Source organism: Heloderma suspectum, chromosome 2 (genome assembly GCF_057233095.1).
Source record: "Heloderma suspectum isolate Gila_16-S chromosome 2, 16-S_ref, whole genome shotgun sequence".
NCBI lineage: Eukaryota > Metazoa > Chordata > Lepidosauria > Squamata > Helodermatidae > Heloderma > Heloderma suspectum.
This window is the reverse complement of record NC_139459.1, coordinates 257531855-257557001: the sequence shown is the minus strand read 5'-3', so window position 1 is coordinate 257557001 and position 25147 is coordinate 257531855. Positions and strand designations below refer to the sequence as shown.

Sequence of the window (25147 nt, the reverse complement as noted above, 5' to 3'; positions counted from 1 at the left end):
CTTGGTGTGATCATGCAATTCTATTAAGAATCTCTTTGTGTTTTGACTTAGTCAATGCACACATGCACTGGTGTACATCAGTAACCTGTAAAATAGGTGGGTGGGGAGAGATAAGATGTTCCAAGGAACAGCTACAAACTGTGCATGCATGGTGGTCTGAATGAAAAAAAAATCAACAATGGTAGAATGGCAGATTGCTAATGCAGTGAGGCCTCTCCAGAAACAAGATCAAGTATTGCAAGATCCTGAGATTAATTCACATAGGGAGAATGTCATAAGAATCATTTGTCTGCATTCCATGGAAGTTGCTCCTCAAGCTTAGGACATGCCAACATGGAGATATTCAATGCCAGCCAGTATAGAACACTGACACTAAACCAGAAATGTGAAAGACAATATCTGAGACAAAAGAAAGTGCCACGTGGTTTGGAATTTTGTGTGGAGTGTGCCACTCACACAAACTCCCTAGTGACTAGCAAAGATCAGCAGCAATCAATATAGGGTTTAACGTGATTGTTATTCAGCATAAGGAATTGGGTGTGCTGACCCAGGGCATCAGAGCCCTGACAAAACCTCAATATTGGCCTCCTTATTTCATGGCTTAAATATTTCTCTGTTTTCTGATGTGTAATGGAAATTGATGAATTTCTGTTCCTGAGGGAGCCAATAAATGAGCCGCCAATAAGTGAGCCAAGTCTCAAGCAGAACACTTCTTTGGGTTTCCACTAGAAAGTTTGTACAAGAATAAGTAGATTTCCTCATTTCACTGTTCCAATATTCTGATTTCCCTTGGGGTTCATTGCCTTTGAATTCCAGCAGGAATTTCAGATTTTGGAATGCCAGTAACAAATTTAGCACATCTGCTCTCACAATAATAATTTAAAGAGCAAAAGAACCCCCCACTGTTCATGTTCCAGTGTGAACCTTGTGGCAATGAATGAAAACATTCCCAGTGTTGTTGTTTTAAATGAAATGTTCCTTTAATTTTTTTAATGTCTTGCCAAATTCTGGAAATATAAAGTAAAAACCAATGTAGGTCCTACTTAGAGTAGACCCATTGATACAAATAGGACTTAAGTTAGTCATGACTAACTTGTCCCATTTATATCAATAGGTTTACTCTAAGTAGGGCTTACATTGGATTTTACCCATAGATTCAGAAGAATCACAGATTCCAACATTTTGAGTTTATATATCCTGTAAATCAGAACCTCAAAATCAGTGGCAGAACGTTGCAGAGTTAAGAAGTATTGCTGTTTGTGGAACCCTCACCCCAATCTAGTCTTGTAAGACTATGCATTAGGGATTTTGTAACCCTTACATCAGAGCATAAAACTCACATTCCAAACAGTCTGATTTATTTATAAGTGCCTTGATCTAAGCCCCTCATTCCAAGCCTCTATCTATTTAAGAGAAACTATAGAAAATAAACAAAGGGACATATAATAAGTGAGTGCCAAAAAATGATAGTTAAATAAATCAGCTGTGTTGCCCTTCATATGACTGCATAATAACAAGCCGTCAGTCTTAGGAAGAAAGCTGACAAATGTGTATAATCCCCTCTTGTATGTGGCCTGGGTTATTAATATCTCAATACTGATGCCTTTTCTCCAACTGTCCTTTTGTTGTCTCCTTTCAGTGATGAAAACCCCATCCACAACCTTCTTCTCCCTCCTCTCTGCTTGGTTGTTCTCATCAAACATTTTCGTTTCCTACTGTGCCAAGTCCCCTCCTGCAAGAAAATTGGGGCTACATGTGCAAATATGACTAGACCACAATGTTAGGACCCTTACAATGAAATTCTATTAATGTCTAATCAGAAGTAAGCCCCACAGAGTTCAATGAAGCTTACTGCCAGGTAAGTATGCATGGAATTGCAGTTTTAGAGTCAAGTAAACTAGGTGGTCAAGGCAAAATACACCAATAAAATAAGGAAAATTAAACACTGGAGCTGGAGCACATCCCCATTAAATCCCATAGATGAAACTGTTAGATGCAGAAGAAGCCATTTGCAATATAAAATGACAAACTGCTAGATTACAGCTATTTTTAAAGGCAATACCTCTTGTAAAGATAGGGTATGATCAGGCTACATCTAAAATAAACACAGGCTTCATCTAAAGTAAACAGTGACTATAACCAACATTTCTTGAGTTGATTTTTTTCTTGTTGTTGTCCTTATTGAAAATAGGCTTGTGGGTAAAACTAAAATTAACCTGTACTTGGGGGGCTTCCAGTTTCCCCCATAAAATAACTGTGATTGCATCTTCTTTCCCTTTGTGGCTTGAAATTTATTTATTTTCCTATTTGCACTAGCTTTTGGCATTTCCTCCTACCACCCAAAGAATTTAGTTCATTGGCATAGGCACATACAGTAACAACAAAAAGAAAAAAAAGGAAAGGCTTTGGACAGAAAAACAAACTGCAGAAGAAAAGATGAAAGATCGGTTTTATTTTTTCAATCTACACACGCTTCCCAGAATGCTCCTTTAGTTGAATGCTACTCACTTTTGTAGCACTTGTGTTCATAGAATAGCTTTTTGGTCTGGTTTCCCATTTTGACTGGCTCATAATTAACGTCAGGAGAAAGCAATTGCTTCAGTAACGAACCTATAGCAGAGGCTATCCCATTAACCCATATTATTGATAGCCAGCCTGTTCTTCAAGGACCTAAAGCAGCATTTCCAAGTAGATTTTCATCAGAAAATAAATACTCCTTTATTTTCTCAGTTTGAAAGACAGGACTAGTACAACATGCATTTGCTTATTATTACTTGGGCCAGGACAATTCCCACATGTCCTGGAGCTGCTATGTTGTGGATTAATGGTTGAATATGGTACTGTGATATTTGGCTTCATGCCCCCCCACAGCCATAGATACATGAAGTATCCTTGGGCAAGACATTCTCTCTCCAATTACTTCCCAAGGTTTCCACATTGTATCTTGTTTATGCTCGTATTACCCCTGTGTGTCAGTCTTACTCCCATAGGCTAGATCTAAAGATACTGCTGGAGTTTGCAATTACCCTGTTGAAATTATAAATGTATCCAGCACATAGTGCTTAGCTATATTTCAGATCAGGTACAATTTCTTCAAAATGTTCATCTTCAGCTCAGAATGTAAAAGTAGATTGTGCACATGTGTGGTCAGCATTCAGAAGAGCAGCTGCCCAAAGCCAGCTGCTTTGTATGCTCATGCACAAAGGTTTAACCTATTCATTCATTCATTCATTCATTCATTCATTCATTCCTATACTGCCCAATAGCTGAAGCTCTCTGGGTGGTTCACAAACCCTTCAACCCTTCCTTTTCTTGCTACTCTTCCTTCTCTAAACCTTAGCTGCTGGGGTAAAGACAGGAAGTTTTCTGTCTCTTTCCACCTCCATCCCTCTATCAGGGCACCCACATGCAGCAACAGCAACAGCTCAGCTAGAAGGAGACCTGGAGAATCTCTCTCTCTATGAATCTTGAGTCTGTAGCATAGATTCAGGAGCCCTGGATAACTAAGGGCCTATCTACATTGTGCCCACCAATGAATTCGGTGTCCCGTCGGGTTAAACGCTCTCGCATTAAAACGTGATTATTCACACTCACCCATTTTCCCTGTTGCAGTACTTCATCAAATGCGTGAGCTTGGTTCACACTCGAGTGCTGTGCTGTTTTCCTGATCTCGGAAGCTAAGCAAGGTCGGCCCCGGTCAGTAGTTGGATGGGCAACCGCCTGGGAATCAGGCTTCCTGCACTGACCAGGGGGTTGCTGTATCCCTTCAAATGAGACTAAGTTTTACCCCCTCCTATCCCCCGCTCAGGATGTTTTTTTAAAAAATTAAGGTGTTATCCTCGCAGAACTAGGGCTTCTCTGCGATGTTTTTTTTTCTAATTGAGGCATGATCTTCGAAGATTCGAAGTTGTGAAGCTTTACAACTTCGAATCTTTGAACATCATGCCTGAATTAGGAAAAAAAAAAATCACGGAGAAGCCCCGATTCTGCAAGGATAATGCCTTAGTTTAAAAATGGGGAGACTGGGAGACAACCCAAAAGGAAGAGAAAAATCAGTGAAAAGATGGTTGGATTTGCCCAATTAAGTGGCACTGGCTGGCTCTTTGGCTTCTTGCCTTCTCTGGGGTCAAATGTGATGGTCTGTCACCTCACACTGCTGTTTGTAACATCTCTAACAGCAAACAGCACACTGCTGTTTGCTGTTAGAGATGGCACGGGTGCCCAGTTCAGTCCAGGAATCTGGTGGACCTGCTCCTGCCCACACCCCTGAGCCCCGCTCACCAAGTTCCTGACACTGCTTGCCCCCTGCACATGCTTGGCAAATGGCCTGCACTCACCCCGGCAGCCTTGTCGAGCTTTGCAGTCACCATTTTCTGAGAAATAAAACGGCGATCACAAAAATGTGTAAATTTGCGCACATGTGAAAATGCACATTTTGTGAATGCGCATATTCATGTATGTGTGAAAATGTGTATTTTATGAAAAATGTACATTTTTGTGCATGCTCTAATGTGTGCCTTCACAAAAATGCACATTTCTCACATGAGAATATGCGCATTCACAAAAATGCATTTTCACACATACAAAAACATGCACATTTTTTTTTTTTAGAAATGGTGACCATGGAGCTCGATGAGGCCACTGGGGTGAATGCAGGCTGCTCAGCGAGTGTGGGAGGGGCTCAAGAACAGTCTGGGGACAGGCAAGCAGGGGCAGGGGCTGGGCAGGAGTCTGGAGAACCTGGACAGGGGTGAGTTCGCACATCCCTAATTCCAGGGATAAGGATGTTAGAGGAATCAGTCTGTGGAGTGCAGTTTTTAGAAATTTTCAGATTCTGGGGAAAAGCCCATGGCTTATCTCGCAAATGCAAGCTGAGCCAGGGGCTCCGGGGAATTCTGTCAAGCCCCAAACGGGCTGGATTTCCCACGACAGACATCCCTAACCTGGATGTTCAGAGAATAATATATGAAGTTCCAGAAGAGTCAGGCACTATTGCCTTCTTGCCTCTCTCTGCCCTGGCTGGACACCATCTACTCTTGCTGTTTCCCTCCCAGTGGCTGATCCGTTGGCTCAGCAAAGTAGCTCCATGTTCATGTCGGCTCCTTTATTCATCCTGGACAGGAAATGAGAAGATGGATATGAAAGCATCAACGTCCTGCCCCATTCAGTTGCCCATTCCAGCCCTCTTTGTACTGTTTTCATGATGTGGGGTTAGGGAAGAATAAATCTGTCAGTTTCAGTTTCTCACCATTACTCACTTTTCCTCTCTCAAGTTTGTTGAGAGAGGAAAATTCCAACCATTAACAATTCTTATTTAAAATTTCACATTCATACACATTATTTTGCATTTCTCCTAACACATGCATTTTTGTACACAATTTTGCCTAATAGATACATTTTTGCAAGCAATTTTCCTAATATGCATTTTTAATTTTATTTTCACTAACATGCACATTTTCCATAATATCAACGTTTTTGTACACATTTCTTTTTATTAGAGAACTTCACTGCAAAATTCAGAGAGGTGTGAATTTCAAAAGATAACTGAGTTTGGGTTCACAAATCAGTTAGAAACTGCAAAATTAGAAAAGTTCACATAAAAATGCATACAGAATGAATTTCTAGCCCATCCCTCTATGGGCTGTACTATCTGTGCCAGGTGGATTGGCCTGTTACTGCACCACCCAAGTGTCACTCTGTCTTCTGCTAAAATGGTGCTGATGTGCACAACCACTGTGGTGTGGCCCAGTCATCCTATGCCACACTCATATTTAATCCTAGATTAAAAAAATATTCCATTAAATCCCAGTGATTAACAATGAAAAGCCATCCCTTATAACAAGCAATAACTTTATGTACTGTGATAAGGTAAAGTAGCCTGGGTACAGTTTGCAGTGGAAACATTTAGGCCATGCAGTGTGTGTGTGTGTGTGTGTGTGTGTACTGTGTACTGGCTTAGAGATGTTGGAGAAATCTTCAATGGATTCATATGAGGTTTGATTTCTATGAATCCGACCTCCAGGTTCTGCAGCAGACCAGCTTTTTTTCTGAGTCACATAGATTCCATGGACTTGTGGATCGGTTTTTTCACTTTTTGCCAGCGGGGGGGATTTGTGCTAATTCACATTAGTACTAATGCAAATTAGTGCAAGTAGAATGAAAGTCTGGTTAAAGAAATCTGATTCTGTCAATGAGCGCTTGACAGAACATAAGATGCCTGAGAACCTGTAAAACACAGATGGAACGGATTTAGCAAAATCCGTACATCCCTAGTGGGGATTATTTTATGCAAATAAAATAGAAAGATTCTCTAATGAAAGTAAATTCAAAATTGCTTCACTAAACGGCTGAAAATGTGCCTTGGGCTAAGAGTAGTGGCCTTACCCTGATATGTAATGAAGCCTCCATAAATCTGGAATGTCTATATTCAGTTTCTGTGCTGTGGTTAAAAGCAGTTAGTGATTATAAACCTCTTCATTGAAGCATGCCCTGATATATTAGGATCTCAGTGATTTCAGACACCTGTGCTTGTTCTCCTTAGTCCCATACTTTTTAGCTGAGTGCTTGTCTCTGGAAAGGCAGGTCAACAAACAGTGATCGGGTTTGTTTACCCCTTTTCATTCCTTTATTGAGAGTGCTGAAGCCTGCTGAATGTATTAATGAGATAACAGACAGGTTGGCTGCTGAAACATCTGCTAATCTGCAGTTTTGATACCCAACAAGAACCTGAATAAGTTTTGTTAAATCTGATTAGCTGCCTGGAATCTGAACTTCATGATCCTCCACTTTGGCAATGGTTGCATGTATAAAAATAATTTTAAAAATAATCAGGAGCAACACAGACCCAGTCTCTGATCTATCACACAAGTTCACTTCACTGTCTCTGGATTTCATATATTTGAGGTTGTACTAATTCTATGCAATATGAAGAGTCTAAAGTAAAAGCTGCTTATTTTGAAAGGATGCAGCTATGCAAAAACAATTTTGTGGCTGATTTCTTCCTGGCCTGTCCAATCCTCTCCTCCAGTACTCCCCCACCTTTCCTCTCTTAAATCTCTCATGCCATTTTTCTCATTATAATCAAAACAGATCCTGCAATGGAGTAAATGGCATATTGCCATTAAAGACAAAGAGCTCTAGATGTTGAAATCAATGCAAGTCTGACAATTTAACAGAGCTGAAGGCCTGGCATTATATGTTCTCTTAATGTCCTTTCTGCTTGTTCCAGTCAATTGCACCTGATCTTTCATTTTTAGTTATGTCAGTTTTTGTTCTCTCAATCTGTCAAGTAGTCTAAGTTTTAGGAAAAGCAGCACAATCAATGATGCCAATGTAGAATTCAAGTCCAATTCTACATGCTCTTAGTCAAGGCATGCTCTTAGTCATACAGATCTATCAGCTGGATGGCAAAAGCACCTATTTCCAGGCAGCAGTTAATTTTTGCTCTTACAGACCCTCTATAGACCCTCCTATGCAGATGCTAATTTACAAGGCCTGGAGCTTGGAATATTCTTTTCTATTAAGATACACATTCCCTTAGGGGTAATCTGTCAGGGGCTGCATGCCAGTTGAGAGTGGGGCCTAATATGAATATGTCGTCTTCTTCCTCTTCCTCTTCCTCCTCCTCCTCCATGGGAATAGATGTTGACTTCATAAATGCTTTAGATGAATCAAAAGACACATATTTTTAAAACCAATAGAAACCATTTACTAATGCCTGTTATTCAAGAAAAAAAATATATTAGTGTCATTAACAGTGAAAGCTTATATGCATCCAGTCAGAAGTAAACCCCACTGAGTTCAATGTGGCTTACTCCTAGATTGCATATAGGATTGCATCCCAAGTAGTAGCAAAATACAGCCTTGTTTCACAGACAGTAACAGTTATCTTACAGTGGGTAATTAAAGGGATTTGTTAATTAAAGTTGCAGTCGTGATCACATTTACTAGGGAGTAAGCTGGACACAGTGGAATTGAGGAAACATGCATAGGGTTGCATGGTAAAGTTATTTCCTATGGAAACAGAGGTATATATTTAATTCTTAGCAACTTCAATCATTTCATATTCCATTTTCTCCATAGGTTTTTTTTAAACATAAAGTTTGTAAAAATGCTGTCCAACACCCTTTATCCATTCTGAGTATGCAAAAGGAGCCCAGGAATCCTAGAAAAGAGTGCAAATAACATGAATGTACATCTGATCAGCAAACCCTGCTGTACAAATATTCAAAGCCTCAACCTTCAGAATGCTGACACTAGTCAGTAGTATATGAATACACCACTTATTTAAAGGAGATGGGGCAGCAGCAACTCAGTGATAGAGTGTATGGTTGACATGTCTGACTCTATTTTGTTCAGTTTGCATATTGATAAGAATTTACCAAATTCACACTTCCAGAATCAGTATGTGATCTGGAATGTAGTTGTCCTTTAGTATTCACACTTCTCTGGATTTTACAATGCAGTTTTCCAGACCCCCCAGAAATGTGTAAAAAAAAAGTGTACACAAGGGAAATGTGTCCACAAAGATGCATATACAGAAGAAAAGAAAAATGCACCAAGAAAACATTATATATGGGGAAACTGCTTGCAAAAAGCATGTATATTACGCAAAAGTGTGTAGAAAATGTATATATTGGGAGAAATGCATATAAAAATCTGTACAAGTTCTTGTGCTAACTTAAAAATCTGGAAATGGGATGGAATGATCTGAAGACTGGAAAATAAGAAACTGAGAGAAACTAAAAATGGCAGTTTTGTCCATCCCTATATGTTATCCCTGAGAACCATTGCTATGAGATCCTGAAGAACTGTGATCAAAATGTGTTCCAATATGATTTGACATACTGAGCCAAATGGGACTATGGGCCTGACTGAGTGTAAGGCAATTCAATTCTGATTCACATGTAGTGGCACCAGCTTTATTTACACTGGAGAAGCTGAGGTTGATCAGTTCTATGAAGACCTACAACACCTTCTAGAACTAACACCAAAAAAATACGACCTCTTCATCATAGGGGTTTGGAATGCTATGGTAGGAAGTCAAGAAATCACCGGGATAACAGGCAAGCATGGCCTTGGTGTACAAAATGAAGCAGGACAAAGGCTAATAGAGTTTTGCCAAGAGAACATGCTGATCATAGCAAACACTCTTTTCCAACAGCACAAGAGGCGACTCTACACATGGACGTCACCAGATGGTCAATATCGAAATCAGATTGATTATGTCCTTTGCAGCCAAAGATGGAGAAGCTCTATACAGTCAGTAAAAACAAGACCTGGAGCTGACTGTGGCTCACAGTCTTATCGCAAAATTTCGGCTTACATTGAAGAACGTAGGGAAAACCACTAAACCATTCAGGTATGACCTAAATCATATCCCTTATGAATATACAGTGGAGGTGAGGAATAGATTTAAGGGATTAGACTTGATAGACAGAGTGCCTGAGGAACTATGGACGGAGGTCCATAACATTGTTCAAGAGGCAGCAACTAAATCCATCCCAAAGAAAAAGAAATGCAAGAAAGCAAAGTGGCTGTCTGATGAGGCTTTACAAGTAGCTGAGGAAAGAAGGGAAGCAAAAAGCAAGGAGATATACCCAACTGAATGCAGATTTCCAGAGAATAGCATGGAGACACAAGAAGAACATTGTTCTTAAATGAACAATGCAAAGAAATCGAGGAAAACAATAGAATGGGAAAGACTAGAGATCTCTTCAAGAAAATTGGAGATTTCAAGGGAACGTTTTGTGCAAAGACGGGCATGATAAAGGACAAAGAAGGCAGGGACCTAACAGAAGCAGATGAGATTAAGAAGAGGTGGCAAGAATACACAGAAGAACTATACAGGAAAGATCTGAATGTCCCTGATAGCCATGATAGTGCGGTCACTGAACTTGAGCCGGTCATCCTAGAGAGTGAAGTCAAGTGGGCCTTAGGAAGCATTAGTAACAACAAAGCTAGCGGAGATGACAGTCTTCCAGCTGAGCTATTTAAAATCCTAAAAGATGATGCTGCACTCACTATGCCAACAAATTTGGAACACTGAATAGTGGCCACAAGACTGGAAAAGGTCAGTTTACATTCCAATTCCAAAGAAGGGCAATGCCAAAGAATGTTCAAACTACCATACAATTGTGCTCATTTCACATGCCAGCAAGGTGATGCTCAAAATCCTACAAGCTAGGCTTCAGCAGTATGTGAACCGAGAACTACCGGAAGTACAAGCTGGGTTACGAAGAGGCAGAGGAACTAGAGATCAAATCGCCAACATTCGCTGCATCATGGAGAAAGCAAGAGAATTCCAGAAAAAGTCTATTTCTGCTTCATTGACTACGCTAAAGCCTTGGATTGTGTGGATCACAACAAACTGTGGCAAATTCTGAAAGAGATGGGACCACCTTATCTGTCTCCTGAGAAACCTGTACGAGGGTCAAGAAGCAAGAGTAAGAACCGGACATGGAACAACCGATTGGTTCAAAATTGGGAAAGGAGTACGCCAAGGCTGTATATTGTCGCTCTGCTTATTTAAATTATATTCAGAGTACATCATGAGAAACGCCAGGTTGGATGAATCACAGGTCAGAATTAAGATTGCCAGGAGAATTATCAACAACCTCAGATACGCAGACGATACCACCCTAATGGCAGAAAGTGAAGAGAATCTAAAGAGCCTCTTGTTGAGGGTGAAAGTGGAGAGTGCAAAAGCTGGTTTGAAACTCAACATTACAAAAACTAAGATCATGGCATCTGGCCCCATCTCTTCCTGGCATATAGAAGGGGAAGAAATGGAAGCAGTGACAGATTTTATTTTCTTGGGCTCCAAGTTCACTGCAGATGGTGACTGTAGCCATGAAATTAAAAGACACTTGCTCCTTGGGAGGAAAGCTATGGCAAACCTAGACAGCATAGTAAGAAGCAGAGACATCACCTTGCTGACAAAAGTTCATATAAGCAAAGCTATGGTTTTCCCAGTAGTAACGTATGGCTGTGAGAGCTGGACTATAAGGAAGGCTGAGCGCCAAAGAATTGATGCTTTCGAACTGTGGTGCTGGAGAAGACTCTTACGAGTCCCCTGGACTGCAAGGAGGTCAAATCAGTCCATCCTCAAGGAAATCAACCCTGAGTGCTCATTGGAAGGACAGATACTGAAGCTGAAGCTCAAATGTTTTGGCCACCTAATGCGAAGAGAAAACTCACTGGAAAAGACCCTGATGCTGGGAAAGACTGAAGGCAAAAGGAGAAGGGGACGGCAGAGGATGAGATGGCTAGATAGCATCACCGATGCAATGAATATGGACTTGAGCTGCGCACACTCCGGAAGAGAGCGGAGGACAGGAAGGCCTCGCGTGCTATGGATCATGGGGTCACGAAGAGTCGGACACGACTTAATGACTGAACAACAACAACCCATCCAAAGAGCGCATAATGAATTAAGGGCAACAAACATTTTGAAACATACAGATTCTCAGCTCCTCTCCTGGCTCTTCAATGAGTATCACCAAGTGTCTGAAGATGTGAGGGAAGGCCAGTGTAAGTATGCCAGATATGCCTGCCACTGTATCATGGGAATTGGCCCTCTTAAATCAAGCTCATCACAGACCTGCTGGTGATCCTGCTCATGACTGCTATGCTATGAAATCACAGAAGCACAACAACAATGTGTGAATTGTGTCTCAGAAGGTGCCAGGAGCTGCTAAGGATACACATAGGAGCAGCATTGTAAGCTTAACTCATCTGATAATGCCTAGACCTAATACAGCAGTTTACCCTCTTTTTTTGGCCAAGGTCTTTCTTTCCAGTGGGGGCATGGATTTTTCTTTGCCAATATAGGAACTGTAAGAAGGAAATTCATATACAAAGGACAAAAAAGAAAAGAAAAAAATAGGAGATTGGTAATTAATTAATTGGTAAAAGGAAAGGAAGGAATGAGCAACAGTGAGATTTGGCTGCTGTGGTTTAGATTTCACACAAACAAGGACAGAGAAGAGATGAGAGAAATGCTCTTCAACTCCAAGAATGCAACCAAAGTGAATAAATTTAAACATCTATCTTAGGGGAAGGATTTAGACAGTAATAATGGGGCAAAGACCGACACAGAGATACTCCTCCACTAGGGATGGCATGGGAGTCTGAGGAGGGGGTGGAGTTCAGTGGGCTCCCCCCCGCAATCTGGCCTTCTAGACCGCTCTCTCCAAGCCATGAGGCACTGACGTACCTGGCCGCCAAGCTCCCTGGAGCTCAGTGAGCAACTGGGAGCACCACCAAGGACTCGTATTGTCTCCACTGGCTGTCAAGGAAGCCCTTCACAACTGGTGGGGGAAAGCACCCAAGCTCTCTAGCCCTGTCTTCCTCAGGTGGAGGACAGGGCTAGAGTGCTGGGTGGGGGGGCATCAGGACCTCTGTTCCCTCTGCCGGCTGTCAAGGAAGACCTTGACAAGTGGCGCAGGCAGGAGGTGCCTTGGTGGCACCCCAGAGCTCTAGCCGTCCTCCTTGGGAGGAGAAAGCTAGAATGCTTGGGGCATGTGGGGTGCTAAGGACTCTGGCAGTCAAGCTCTTGTGCACATAAAGCACAAGAGGTTGACTGCTGGAGTACTTGGTGCACAGAGGAGGGAGGCTTGGCAGGTGGGTGGGGTGAGCAGGAAGGCTTGCAGAGCAGGTCTGGGCTGCACAAGTGGGGGGGCAGTTCGTTGAGCTCCCCCCTTCCCAGATGGAGTTGGGCCTGTCCATCCCTATCTTCAGCTGTCCAAGGATTCTATCATAAAAAGAGAGGCAGGCTCTGTAAACTTGGAACTTTTGTTGGGAAGAATTAGTGAATTATTTTTTAAAAAAAGATCAGTAAGGGTGCAATCCTATGCATGTTTAGACACAAAAAAAAGTTCTACAACTTCCAGCATGGCTGGCTGGGGAATGCTAGTAGTTGCAGGACTGTTTTCTGTCTAAACATGCATAGGATTGCACCCTAAGTGTAGTGGCCAACAGTTTCTACCTGTAGACTTTAAACCATGGCAAAGTATTACCAGGTGGTACATGCTGCAAATTTCGTTCAAATAGTTCGCTAGCTGTGGTCCATTGGAAGGAATTCCTTTTTTAAAAAATTAGACAGATACAAGATTTTCAGTTTTTCAAAAACTACAATCTTCCACATCAGCCTTTCTCAACCTAGTGCCCACCAAATGTTTTAGATGACAATTCCCATTATCCCTGACCACTGGCCATGGTGACTATGTCTGATGGTATTTGTAGTCCAAGACATCTGGAAGATTGGAGAAGGCTGTTCTACAGCATGTTCTTAGTATCTAGGGATGTTGGAGAAATCCTCCACGGACCCCAGTGAGGCCAGATTCTATTGAATCTGGCCTCCCGAAGTCCGTGGAGGATCGGATCTCTTACCTGCAAGAGGAATCCTCACTGGCCGGATCCTCCCTGCTGGTCAGCTGTGGAGTGGAGTAACTGCGGCTGCAAATGGTGTCCAGGACACCATTTGCGGCCGTAAAGGCCTTAGTTTAAGGTAAATGCAGCCATTTACTAAGGCCTTTACGGCCGCAAATGGCATCCTGGATGCCATTTGCGGCCTCAGTTACTCCGGCCCACCAGCGATATGGCAATGGCTGCCGTATCGCTGGCACTTCGAAGCCGCCGTTGGCTCCGCGGACTCGGAGCGGAGCTGGCTGGCGAGGATTCCGAGGGGGAGGGACAGATCGCCTCCCCCCCCCCGTGGACCCCTGTGGATTCGTACACCCCTATCAGTATCTACTCTGCAACATGAGCATTCAAGCTAATTAGTATAAGTGTATTTTTAAATAACAACATAGTGTGTGTGATAATTAGCACCCTGACAAGACCGAGGTACTTTTGGTGGGAGACAAGAGGAGGCTGGGGGATGTTGACCTGGTGTTGAATGGGGTACGGCTACCCTTGAAAGACCAGGTCCGTAGCCTGGGGGTCATTTTGGACTCCCAGCTGTCCATGGAGGCTCAGGTGTCAGCTGTGAGCCGGACAGCGCTGTATCAACTCCATCTGATACGGCGGCTGCGCCCCTTCCTTCCTGACCATCTGCTCCCATCAGTAGTACATGCCCTGGTCTCCTCTCGTTTAGACTACTGTAATGCGCTCTACATGGGGTTACCCTTGAAGACGGTTCGGAAGCTGCAGCTGGTACAGAACGCGGCGGCTCGCCTGATTAAAGCAGCCGCCGGCGAGATCACATCACTCCAGTGCTGAAGGAGTTGCACTGGTTACCAGTTGTTTTCCGGGCCAAATTCAAGGTGTTGGTTTTGACCTTTAAAACCCTATATGGTTCCGGCCCAGCCTATCTTAAGGAGGGCCTCCAGCAACACCAGACAGGCCGCTTAACAAGATCAGCCTCGGATGGCCTTCTCTCTGTCCCATCAGCCAGGACAGCTAGACTGGTGGGGACGAGGGAGAGGGCCTTCTCTGTGGTGGCCCCCACTCTGTGGAACTCCCTCCCTAGGGAACTCCGTCATGCCCGCTCTTTAATGAGCTTCCGTCGTGCATTAAAAACGTGGTTGTTCAGGCAGGCATTTGGGGTGGGTTAGGGTATTTTAAAAAAAATTTATGGTAGAATTTTATTGTTTTAAATTGTTTTATTGTATGTTGTACATCGCCCAGAGTGGCTGGGTGACCAGCCAGATGGGCGATTAATAAATTTAATAAATAAATAAATAAATAAATAAATAAGACCTGATAGACAGAGTGCCTGAGGAACTATGGACGGAGGTCCGTAACATTGTTCAGGAGGCAGCAACTCAATCCATCCCAAAGAAAAAGAAATGCAAGAAAGCCAAGTGGCTGTCTGATGAGGCTTTACAAGTAGCTGAGGAAAGAAGGGAAGTGAAAAGCAAGGGAGAAAGGGGAAGATATATCCAACTGAATGCAGAGTTCCAGAGAATAGCAAGGAGAGACAAGAAGGCCTTCTTAAATGAAACAATGCAAAGAAATCGAGGAAAACAACAGAATGGGAAAGACTAGAGATCTCTTCAAGAAAATTGGAGATCTCAAGGGAACGTTTTGTGCAAAGATGGGCATGATTTTTATTTTATTTTATTTATTTATTTATTTATTTATTTCTATACCGCCCAATAGCTGAAGCTCTCTGGGCGGTTCACAAAAATAAATGATAAAGGACAAAGAAGGCAGGGACCTAACAGAAGCAGATGAGATTAAGAAGAGGTGGAAAGAATACACAGAAGAACTCTACAGGAAAGATCTGAATGTCCCTGATAGCCATGATAGTGCGGTCACTGAACTTGAGCCAGTCATCCTAGAGAGTGAAGTCAAGTGGGCCTTAGGAAGCATTAGTAACAACAAAGCTAGCGGAGATGACAATATTCCAGCTGAGCTATTTAAAATCCTAAAAGATGATGCTGTTAAAGTGCTGCATTCAATATGGAGAGCCAGTGTGGTGTAGTGGCTAGAGTGTTGGACTGGGAGCCCAGCGATCTGGGTTCTAGTCCCCACTCAGCCATGAAAGCTCACTGGGTGACTTTGGGCCAGTCACAGACTCTCAGCCCAACCTACCTCACAGGGTTGTTGTGAGGATAAAATGGAGAGGAGGAGGATCATGTAAGCCGCCTTGGGTTCCTTGCAACAGGAAAAAAGGCGGGATATAAATGCAATAAAATAAATAAATAAATAAATAAATAAATAAATAAAAATATGCCAACAAATTTGGAACACTCAACAATGGCCGCAAGACTGGAAAAGGTCAGTTTACATTCCAATTCCAAAGAAGGGCAATGCCAAAGAATGTTCAAACTACCGCACAATTGCGGTTGTAACATTAGTAACAACAAAGCTAGCGGAGATGACAGTCTTCCAGCTGAGCTATTTAAAATCCTAAAAGATGATGCTGCACTCACTATGCCAACAAATTTGGAACACTGAATAGTGGCCACAAGACTGGAAAAGGTCAGTTTACATTCCAATTCCAAAGAAGGGCAATGCCAAAGAATGTTCAAACTACCATACAATTGTGCTCATTTCACATGCCAGCAAGGTGATGCTCAAAATCCTACAAGCTAGGCTTCAGCAGTATGTGAACCGAGAACTACCGGAAGTACAAGCTGGGTTACGAAGAGGCAGAGGAACTAGAGATCAAATCGCCAACATTCGCTGCATCATGGAGAAAGCAAGAGAATTCCAGAAAAAGTCTATTTCTGCTTCATTGACTACGCTAAAGCCTTGGATTGTGTGGATCACAACAAACTGTGGCAAATTCTGAAAGAGATGGGAGTACCAGACCACCTTATCTGTCTCCTGAGAAACCTGTACGAGGGTCAAGAAGCAAGAGTAAGAACCGGACATGGAACAACCGATTGGTTCAAAATTGGGAAAGGAGTACGCCAAGGCTGTATATTGTCGCTCTGCTTATTTAACTTATATGCAGAGTACATCATGAGAAATGCCGGGTTGGATGAATCAGAGGTCGGAATTAAGATTGCTGGGAGAATTATCAACAACCTCCGATATGCAGACGATACCACCCTAATGGCAGAAAGCGAAGAGGATCTCAAGAGCCTCTTGTTGAGGGTGAAAGAGGAGAGTGCAAAAGCTGGTTTGAAACTCAACATTAAGAAAACTAAGATCATGGCATCTGGCCCTATCACTTCCTGGCATATAGAAGGGGAAGAAATGGAAGCAGTGACAGATTTTATTTTCTTGGGCTCCAAGATCACCGCAGACGGTGACTGTAGCCATGAAATTAAAAGACGCTTGCTCCTTGGGAGGAAAGCTATGGCAAACCGAGACAGCATAGTAAGAAGCAGAGACATCACCTTGCCGACAAAGGTCCGTCTAATCAAAGCTATGGTTTTCCCAGTAGTAATGTATGGCTGTGAGAGCTGGACTATAAGGAAGGCTGAGCGCCGAAGAATTGATGCTTTCGAACTGTGGTGCTGGAGAAGACTCTTACGAGTCCCCTGGACTGCAAGGAGGTCAAATCAGTCCATCCTCAAGGAAATCAACCCTGAGTGCTCATTGGAAGGACAGATACTGAAGCTGAAGCTCAAATGTTTTGGCCACCTAATGCGAAGAGAAAACTCTCTGGAAAAGACCCTGATGCTGGGAAAGACTGAAGGCAAAAGGAGAAGGGGACGGCAGAGGATGATATGGCTAGATAGCATCACCGATGCAATGAAGATGAACTTGAGCATGCTCCGGGAGAGAGCGCAGGACAGGAAGGCCTGGCGTGCTATGGTCAATGGGGTCACGAAGAGTCGGACATGACTGAACGACTGAACAACAACAACAATAGGACATAAACGTGTGCCTGTGAGATGGCAAAATGCAAAATAGACTGATATCAAGTTGGGTCATATATATAGAGACAGACACACACACACACACAGCATTCCACAATTTGTGGACCACCACAGAAAAGTCTTGGTCATAGGTACCTACCCATCAAATCTCACTATATGGCAGCACTCAGAGCAGGTCCTCAGATGATGATCTCAGGGCACAGGCAGGAATGTATGGAAGAGGAGTCCTTCAGATACCCCCAAGCTACGTAGGGCTTTAGAAGTTAACAGCAACATCTGGAATTGGCCCTGAAATGAACTGGGAGCCAGTGAAGGTGTACAATACTGGCATAATATGGTTAAAAACTCCAATTCCAGTCAGTACTCTTGCTGTCATATTTTGTACTAACTGAAGATTCTGGACCATCTTCAAGAGCAGCCCCACCTACAATGAATTACAGTGATCTAACTGGGAGGTTATAAAGACATGAATCACAAATTTGATTCTTTAGGGGGAGCATAAACCCATCCAGAATGGGTTGAACACCATTCATCCAGACAGACAAACTATCTACCTGTAGTATTTATGTCTTATCTAGACTAACCCTCCATTTATTGACCCTCATCCAGTCCATTTGGACAGCCAGGTTCTGATTTAGGACTTCCATTGCCTCACCTGGATCTGATGGGGCAGGGGGAGAGCACTCTAAATCTCCAAATGACCACTCTTAGGTTTCATGTAAACGTTAAATAGCATGGGGAGCAAGATGGAATCTTGCGTGACACCAAAGAATAAATGCCATGGGGTTGAGCAGAAGTCTGCCAGCAACACTTTCTGAAAATAGCCATCTATACAAGAGGGGAGCCACTGCAAAGCAGTACCACCCAACTTGGACAGCTTGTGCAGAAGGATACCATGGTTGATGATGTCAAAAGCCACTGAGAGATCCAGAAGAGTCAACAGACTCACCCTGTCTCTCTCCTGGTAAAAGTCATTCCACAGGCTGACCAAGGCAATTTCTATACCAACACCAGGCCCAAACCCTGACTGAAATAGATCTAGAAAATCTGTTTCATCCAAGAGTGTCTGGATCAGTTGCACTTTTTCCTCTTCTGCCTCAATTAGCACTGGTGTTTTATAAATTATATATTACAGACGTTATCTGTTATACTTCCCTGAAATTACATTTTACTGTGTGCAGTTGACTGGTAAGGTGATAAATGCAGAAAACTGAAAATATATAGCTGAAATCAATGAAAGTTAGCTGCTTGATATATTGGTTTTAGTGTAATATTTATCCTTTAAAGTATGTGTCAATTTCAACATAACATTGCCTTGCTTCCCATTTCCAGATCCAAAGTGATTCCACACAGTACAGAACTGACATCTTTGCCAAATACGTCCACAACATACAATAGAAATGATTTCAATTGTTCCTTTAAAATATGGGAGCTTGCATTTTAGAACCTGGAGAAGCTACCAACCTTTTTACTTTTAATTTTGCACAGGGGAAATCCATTCCCCACCCATCCAAGCAGGTACATTTCCTTGACCAAGGTTTGGTTTTGCACAGATTCTCTTATGGATGTTGGCACAGCTGTCAGTCTTTGACTATCCAGGTTTGAGACTTCCAGTGATTAAGCCTTGCTCAGCATGACAGCTTGTGAACTCAGCATGGAACTACTTCAAATTCCAGCCTCTAGAATGCCGATCTCAGACATTCTGTAGAGTGCTGTGACTCAGCACAAAAGAAGCCCAACTGTGCTTGGCTCCTGAGAGCATGGCCCAGAGTTGTGGCAGCGTGAATAATGCACATTGACCTGTGTGTCATACTAATATGCCATCTCTTTTTCAAAGGGCTGATGCACTGTGTAAAAGTCTGATGCACTGTGGGCAGCACAGACATAAAGAATATTCGTAAATCACACTCATAGCCCAGACACGTTTGCTGTGTCATTTTCGTGCCTTGTCCCATAGGCATCATGTTAAGGTATTCCTATAGTAACTTGTATATGGCTAGATCCTACAGTCTTTGTTGAATGTTTTGCTTAGACAGCTGTTTGGCAGGCTGTAGAGCACGATCCTCATGTACCTTGTTTCTCTGCAGTACCAGCATATATTCTAGTGACTGGACGTATGGGGAGTGTGTGCCCTTGATTCCCGGCAGAAATATACTCTGCCCAGCATACCAAAGAGGTGGGAATCTGGTGGTGCGGCAGTGGCAGGGCTGTGCCACGGAAGCAGAGGACCCTGTGGGAGCTGCAAAACTCCACCTGTGGGCTGCATGTAGGCTGTGGTCCTTATGTTGTCCAGCCCTGGCTGGGAGGAATCTAGATACTGAACCAGCAACAGATGCTGCAGGAACATAATTCTCCATCATTGTCATAACTGCATCTCTAAGATAGGAAAACGTATCTTGAACCTCTCCATAGCTAGGGATGGGGGAGAAATTCTTTGGGTTTGTATTTTAATGCAAACCCACCTAATCTGCATTTCCAGAACCAATAAGTGCACAGAAACACAGTTATAATTGAATATTTGTACTTTTTCGAATTGTGGGGTACAGTTATCCAATCACTAAAGTAATACAAAAATGCATATGTTAGTGACAATAACATATAACCCATTGTATTAGGGGAAACTGCTTGCAAAAAAAAATCCTGTGTATTAAGCAAAATTGAATACAAAAATGTGTGTATTTAGAGAAATGTACATTAAAAAAAAACCTTTAAAAACCCAAATTGTTGCAAAAATGGGACAAATTGAAGTTAAGGTTGGGAAAATAAGAAACTGAGAAATTGAATTGGGCAGATTTGTCCGTTCCTAGCCATTGCACTCTCTTCTCACCCAGTGAATGCAGACTGCTTTGCAGTTTCAGGGCTTACCTAAAGGAAAGGAGATGTCTGAAACTGGAATCTTCAACAAAGGCAGCCAGCATTTAAGAACATCTTAGTTCATGGAGCTAATTCATGTTCTGTCCTGTGTACAAATGCCCCAAAGAAATAAGAATACTATATAATATTTTTAATGTTGCCATTATTATCATCTTTTTGAGAAATAGGTCATATGTGTCTGAGGATGACAAAACTAAGAGATTTTGCTCATCTATATCTAGTCATTTAATTTATATACCACTTTTCTTTATACAGTATGCTCAACGTGGTCCACAACAAAGCATGATAAAAAGAGAAAATAATACATCTCTATCCATATTGAGGAAAATTCAGAAGAATTTCATAGTAACTAATACAACAACAATATCAAAACAATTAATTAATAGTTCATTTGCCGACAAGAGCAAAGTGAGACACCCTCTGATTGCTAATTAGCAGTAACAGCAGAGTGAAGCCTTTCAAAGAGCTTCAAAGGGAGGCAGGGCCAGTTCTCAATCCCAGTTTTAGTACAGGAATGGGGGGGGGGGTCATTTCAGTCAGTGGGCCTGAAAAAGCCCATGCAGTTTTCCCATCTGGCTTGGCAGTAACAGCAGCTTTTTCTTCTGGCTCTGCCCCCTCTACCTCTGAGGTAAAACTTAAAAGCTGTTATCTCTGATCAGTAGTTGGTTGGGGGAAAAGGTTATTTTCCTTGCTTAGCATTGAAAAAGGCTCCCTCCCTCTCTCAGTGCTTAGGAGGGGAAAGCACTTATATCTTAATCAGCTGCAGATCAGAGTTAATAGCTTTCCCTAAGGGGCAGAGGGGACAGGACCAGGGGAGGAGGCTGCTGAGTGATTCAGTCTTCCTTCCTTCTGAGTAGTCATGCAGAAGTTGCCCATCTTATTTCTAAGTAGACATGCTACTCATGCTTACGTCTGACTAGACATACAGAGGTTTAGAGTTTGGGATACTATTTGAAAGTGCTGTGGAGTGATTATTTCCTGTTTACTTTTGAGTAGTCATGCAGAGAGTTGTCCTGCTTATTTGTGAGTAGACATGCTGTTCATGTTTACTTCTGAGGCTCTGTATTTGGGACAATCTTCTGCATGTCACTGAAATATATCCTTGTGTGGTAAGATAATAGATGTGGTAGTAAGAATTTGCACTGCTATATCATGTTAATCATCACAATAGTGGGTTTTTTTAGAGTGGTCACTTATGCATGGCCAAAAATGAGACAATGCATCTGCAAAAAAGAGGACAAAAGTGGATACCAATTTGCATAACATTTGAATAGGCAAAGGTATATGTATAGGTGCAAATGTAGAAATAATAACTATTGTTTAACTAGAAATATAAGACATCTCACACCATAGTACGGAAGACTGACTAGATGACCTGTGTGCCTGCTCAGTCTGCAAGTAGACATGCTTACTACTGAGTATGCATGCTTCCTAGTTTAAATTGGTAACAATGGAATTTGGGGAGGGGGTTGTTTCTTCTTCAGCCATGTCCACTTTTGCCCATGGTCCTACTTACCACTGGAATGTGGCCCCTAAGAGCTTCTCCAAAATGGAATCTGGCCCTCAGGTCAAAAGAAGTTCCCCATGCCTGTTTTAGTAGGAATAGAGTGAAGCAGCGTCTGTCCTAGATATGGCTTTGCTGGTATAAAATGGTGCACACAGAGCTAGTTATAAACGATAATCACAGGACAGGGCTTATTGGGAGTAGGGATAGGAGAAACCCCCAACATCCAGTCTGGAGGGGGGGCACCACAGGGAAATCTGGGCTGCCTGGGGCTCACCGGATTTCCCCCAAGCCCTGGTGCATCCTCTGGACTTCGCAGTGTGGTTTTCCAGCTTTAAAAAAAGGCAAGGTATGCTAATGGCAGCTACCATTAGCATCTCTTGGGAACATTACAGCTGTAATGTGTATATTTTACGCCATTTGTGGCTGTAAAGCACTTATGGCTGAAATTTATGTAGAAGTAAACGCTTTACGGCCGTAAGTAGCATAAAATACACAAATTATGGCCGTAATTTTCCCAAGAGATGCTAATGGCAACCACCATTAGCATATCTTGCCTTTTTTAAAGCTAGAAAACTGCCCCGCACAAAATCCAGAGGATGCACAGGTAAGGGGGGGAGGGTCCTCTGCAGACTCTGCAGATCAGATCCTTGGGAAGTCCGCAGCAGATTTCTCCAGCATCCCTAAGTGGGAGGAAGAGGTCATTTCCTTTGGCATGTCTAAATCTACTTGCTTCAGGAATACTGTACTGGGGTGAAAAGCCATGTTCTTTTTATCCATATACAACTAGGGATGGATAGACTCACCTGCACCCAGCTTTGCCAGGTGTTCACCGAGCCACTGCCACCTCCTGCCCCTGCTCACAGCACTGCACAAGCTTCGTCACACCCCACCAAGCGCCCAACAAAGCCACAGGGCCACCTGTCCTCCTAGCATGCCACCATCATATGCAACGAAGGTGGCTCGGGAGCTTCTGGGTAGGTAATGTTGCATAATTGGTGGCCGTAAAGAGCCCATTTATGCAACATTACAGGTGTGTTGCATAAATGGGCCCTTTATAGCCACCAGTTATCCAATATTACCTAATGTAATGCGGCTCACTAGTAGGATGGGGCAGCTGCCAGGCACTCACCAAGCTGCGGGGCACTCACTGAGCAGGTCCGCCAGTGCCCTGCAGTTTGGCAAGTGGGGCCCAGGACGGTGGGCAAGGGGGAGTCCATCTCCCCCTCGCCCACCCTCTTCCCCTGCGGACTCTCGCAACATCCCTATGCACAGCCGTGGCTGGCCCACTACAACAATGAGACCAAGCCACCACAGCAGCAAGAAATGTGGGGCAGGCTAGTAGGATGAAGTGCACTTTGGGAGAGAACAGGCCTTGTCCACCCTCACGTACTTGATGGAATGACATTGCCAAGCTGCCACCACTGGTTGATTGATGGGGGCGAGAGAAACAAGCCCATGAAATTGGTGGATCCCATGCTGGTTTATTATATTCAGGCAGAAACTGCTACTCAGGCAAACTGCTGAGTGCAAGTAGAAATGGATGTCACATTTCAGACATCAAAGGAGAAAGCCGAAAACTCCTGTTGACTGTATTTTGTGGAGAACTAAAGTTAATGGAGCCTCTTTAATTTTCATCTAAGGGCCAACACAGGCATTACTTTAAATCTGTATCTAGCAGCTGGATCATTTTTCTTCCTTTATTCTAGAGTAGGAACTGGGGGCCCCAATCAGGATCAGGTCCTGTGTGCCTTTTCTAGGGTAAAAAAATGAAAAAAGCCATAACTGCTTTACACATATTTTAAATAATGTTTGTTTTGGCCCTAATTCTATTCAATAGTAGTATTCTTAAATATCTGGCATCTCCTGCAAGAATAGGATGGATGGCCAGGCCAACCCAGCACCTGAAAGAGGTGCATAAAAGATCCAATATGGTACAGTGGTTTGAAATTAGGTCTAGGAAGATTTCAGTTCGAATCCTTACAGCCATGAAGCTCACTGAATCACCTTTTACCAGTTGCTGACTCTTGACCTAACCTATCCCACAGAGTTGTTGTGAAGTTAAAATGGGGGCAGGAGAACTATGTTCACTGTCAAGATCTCTTTCGAGGAAATTATTATTATTATTATTATTAAATTGTTATGGGGGAGCAAAAGTGTAGCTTAGGGAGGAAGAGGAGGAGGAAGGAAGGAGGAAGTGTACAGAGCCTCTGTTAGAGCTTGCCTACCTCTTTCCCAACTTAGGCACAAGCAGACAGGAGACTTAGAGATGGAACTTTCTGCACCAAAGACACCTGATGGAGGAAAATTCAGGAAATAAATTACTGGATTGAATGGGATGATGCTTGCCTAAAATTCTTGAAAAAATGTATTCTTGACGGGTCTCTGTGAGTTTTTCTACATGAGGCTGTTGATCTGCTGTATCTTCTTTCAGTTTTATCACAGAATTGAGATCTGGGCACTACAAAAATAGCTTTTCCTTTCCTGCTTTTCCCCTACATAACCTCTAGGTGACACTGTGCTATAGTGGAATAATGCAATTACAAGTAGGAAAATATGTTTTCTTTCACTTTCACAAATAATACTCCATTTTCACTACTCTAAAAAAACACACCCAGGAAAGTGGTCTTAAAAAACTGAAGTGAAACTGAAGGGTCGTCATCTAAAGAATTGTAAACAACTATGAGTAAGGAATGATGAGTGCACAAAAAATAGTTCATGTAGAAAAGCTCTGTGTTATGGTATGGCTATTGTGTCTCTTTCTAAGCCCTGCAGGCAAGCTATTCCCCTGCCCCCTTATACCAGCCTCTATATCTATCTGTCTATCTAATCTAGTTGCATTTTTTCTTAGGTAATTCTGGTTTATGTAATGGAAGTCACCACATACATGTCAAAATTTAATCTGCACTCATGCAAAGTGGGGCAGCTAGGGCTGGACCTTGGGGCAAAGTCCAGGGTCCCCATAGCCCAAATAGCTATCCAGAAAGTGGCAGGTGATAGGGGTACTGGCAGATAGGCTCAGCATCAGCACCAGGGCCAGCATAGGCAGGAAGGGGTCCACCAGGCTTGATGCTACTAGCCACAGCTATCTACCTACCTACCTACCTACCTACTTATTAGAGTCAGGGGGCAGCTGACTGGAGGATGTACCTGGTTACAGATGCTCATTTTATTATTTTTAATTTAAAAATACAGTATCCTTTTCCAAGTAAATATGTTTAGCACAAGGGTAGCAGAAACAAGCACCATTTTATTCCTGTCGTCATAGTGACGCCATGAATTGAGTTTGAAATGCAACACTGCACATGGCTCAAAGTTATTTTTTATTTTTTTATCAGTGTTGGCAACCAGTTTTGTTTTGTTTCCTTGCTCTAATATATCAGGAATGGAGAAGCGCTTGTGACATATGGAACGGAGGGGAGGGCAGGAGAGAAATGTTTGCTGTGTGCTTCGTAACTCAAATAATACATATGGCTATATAAAGGTG

General features: G+C 42.8%; 1 protein-coding gene across 1 annotated transcript in view; it reads left to right on the top strand.

Moving 5' to 3' along the window:
- The window catches only part of FSTL4 (follistatin like 4), a 662050-nt gene that overhangs the window by 279467 nt on the left and 357436 nt on the right, over positions 1 to 25147 (top strand). The window lies entirely within an intron of this gene.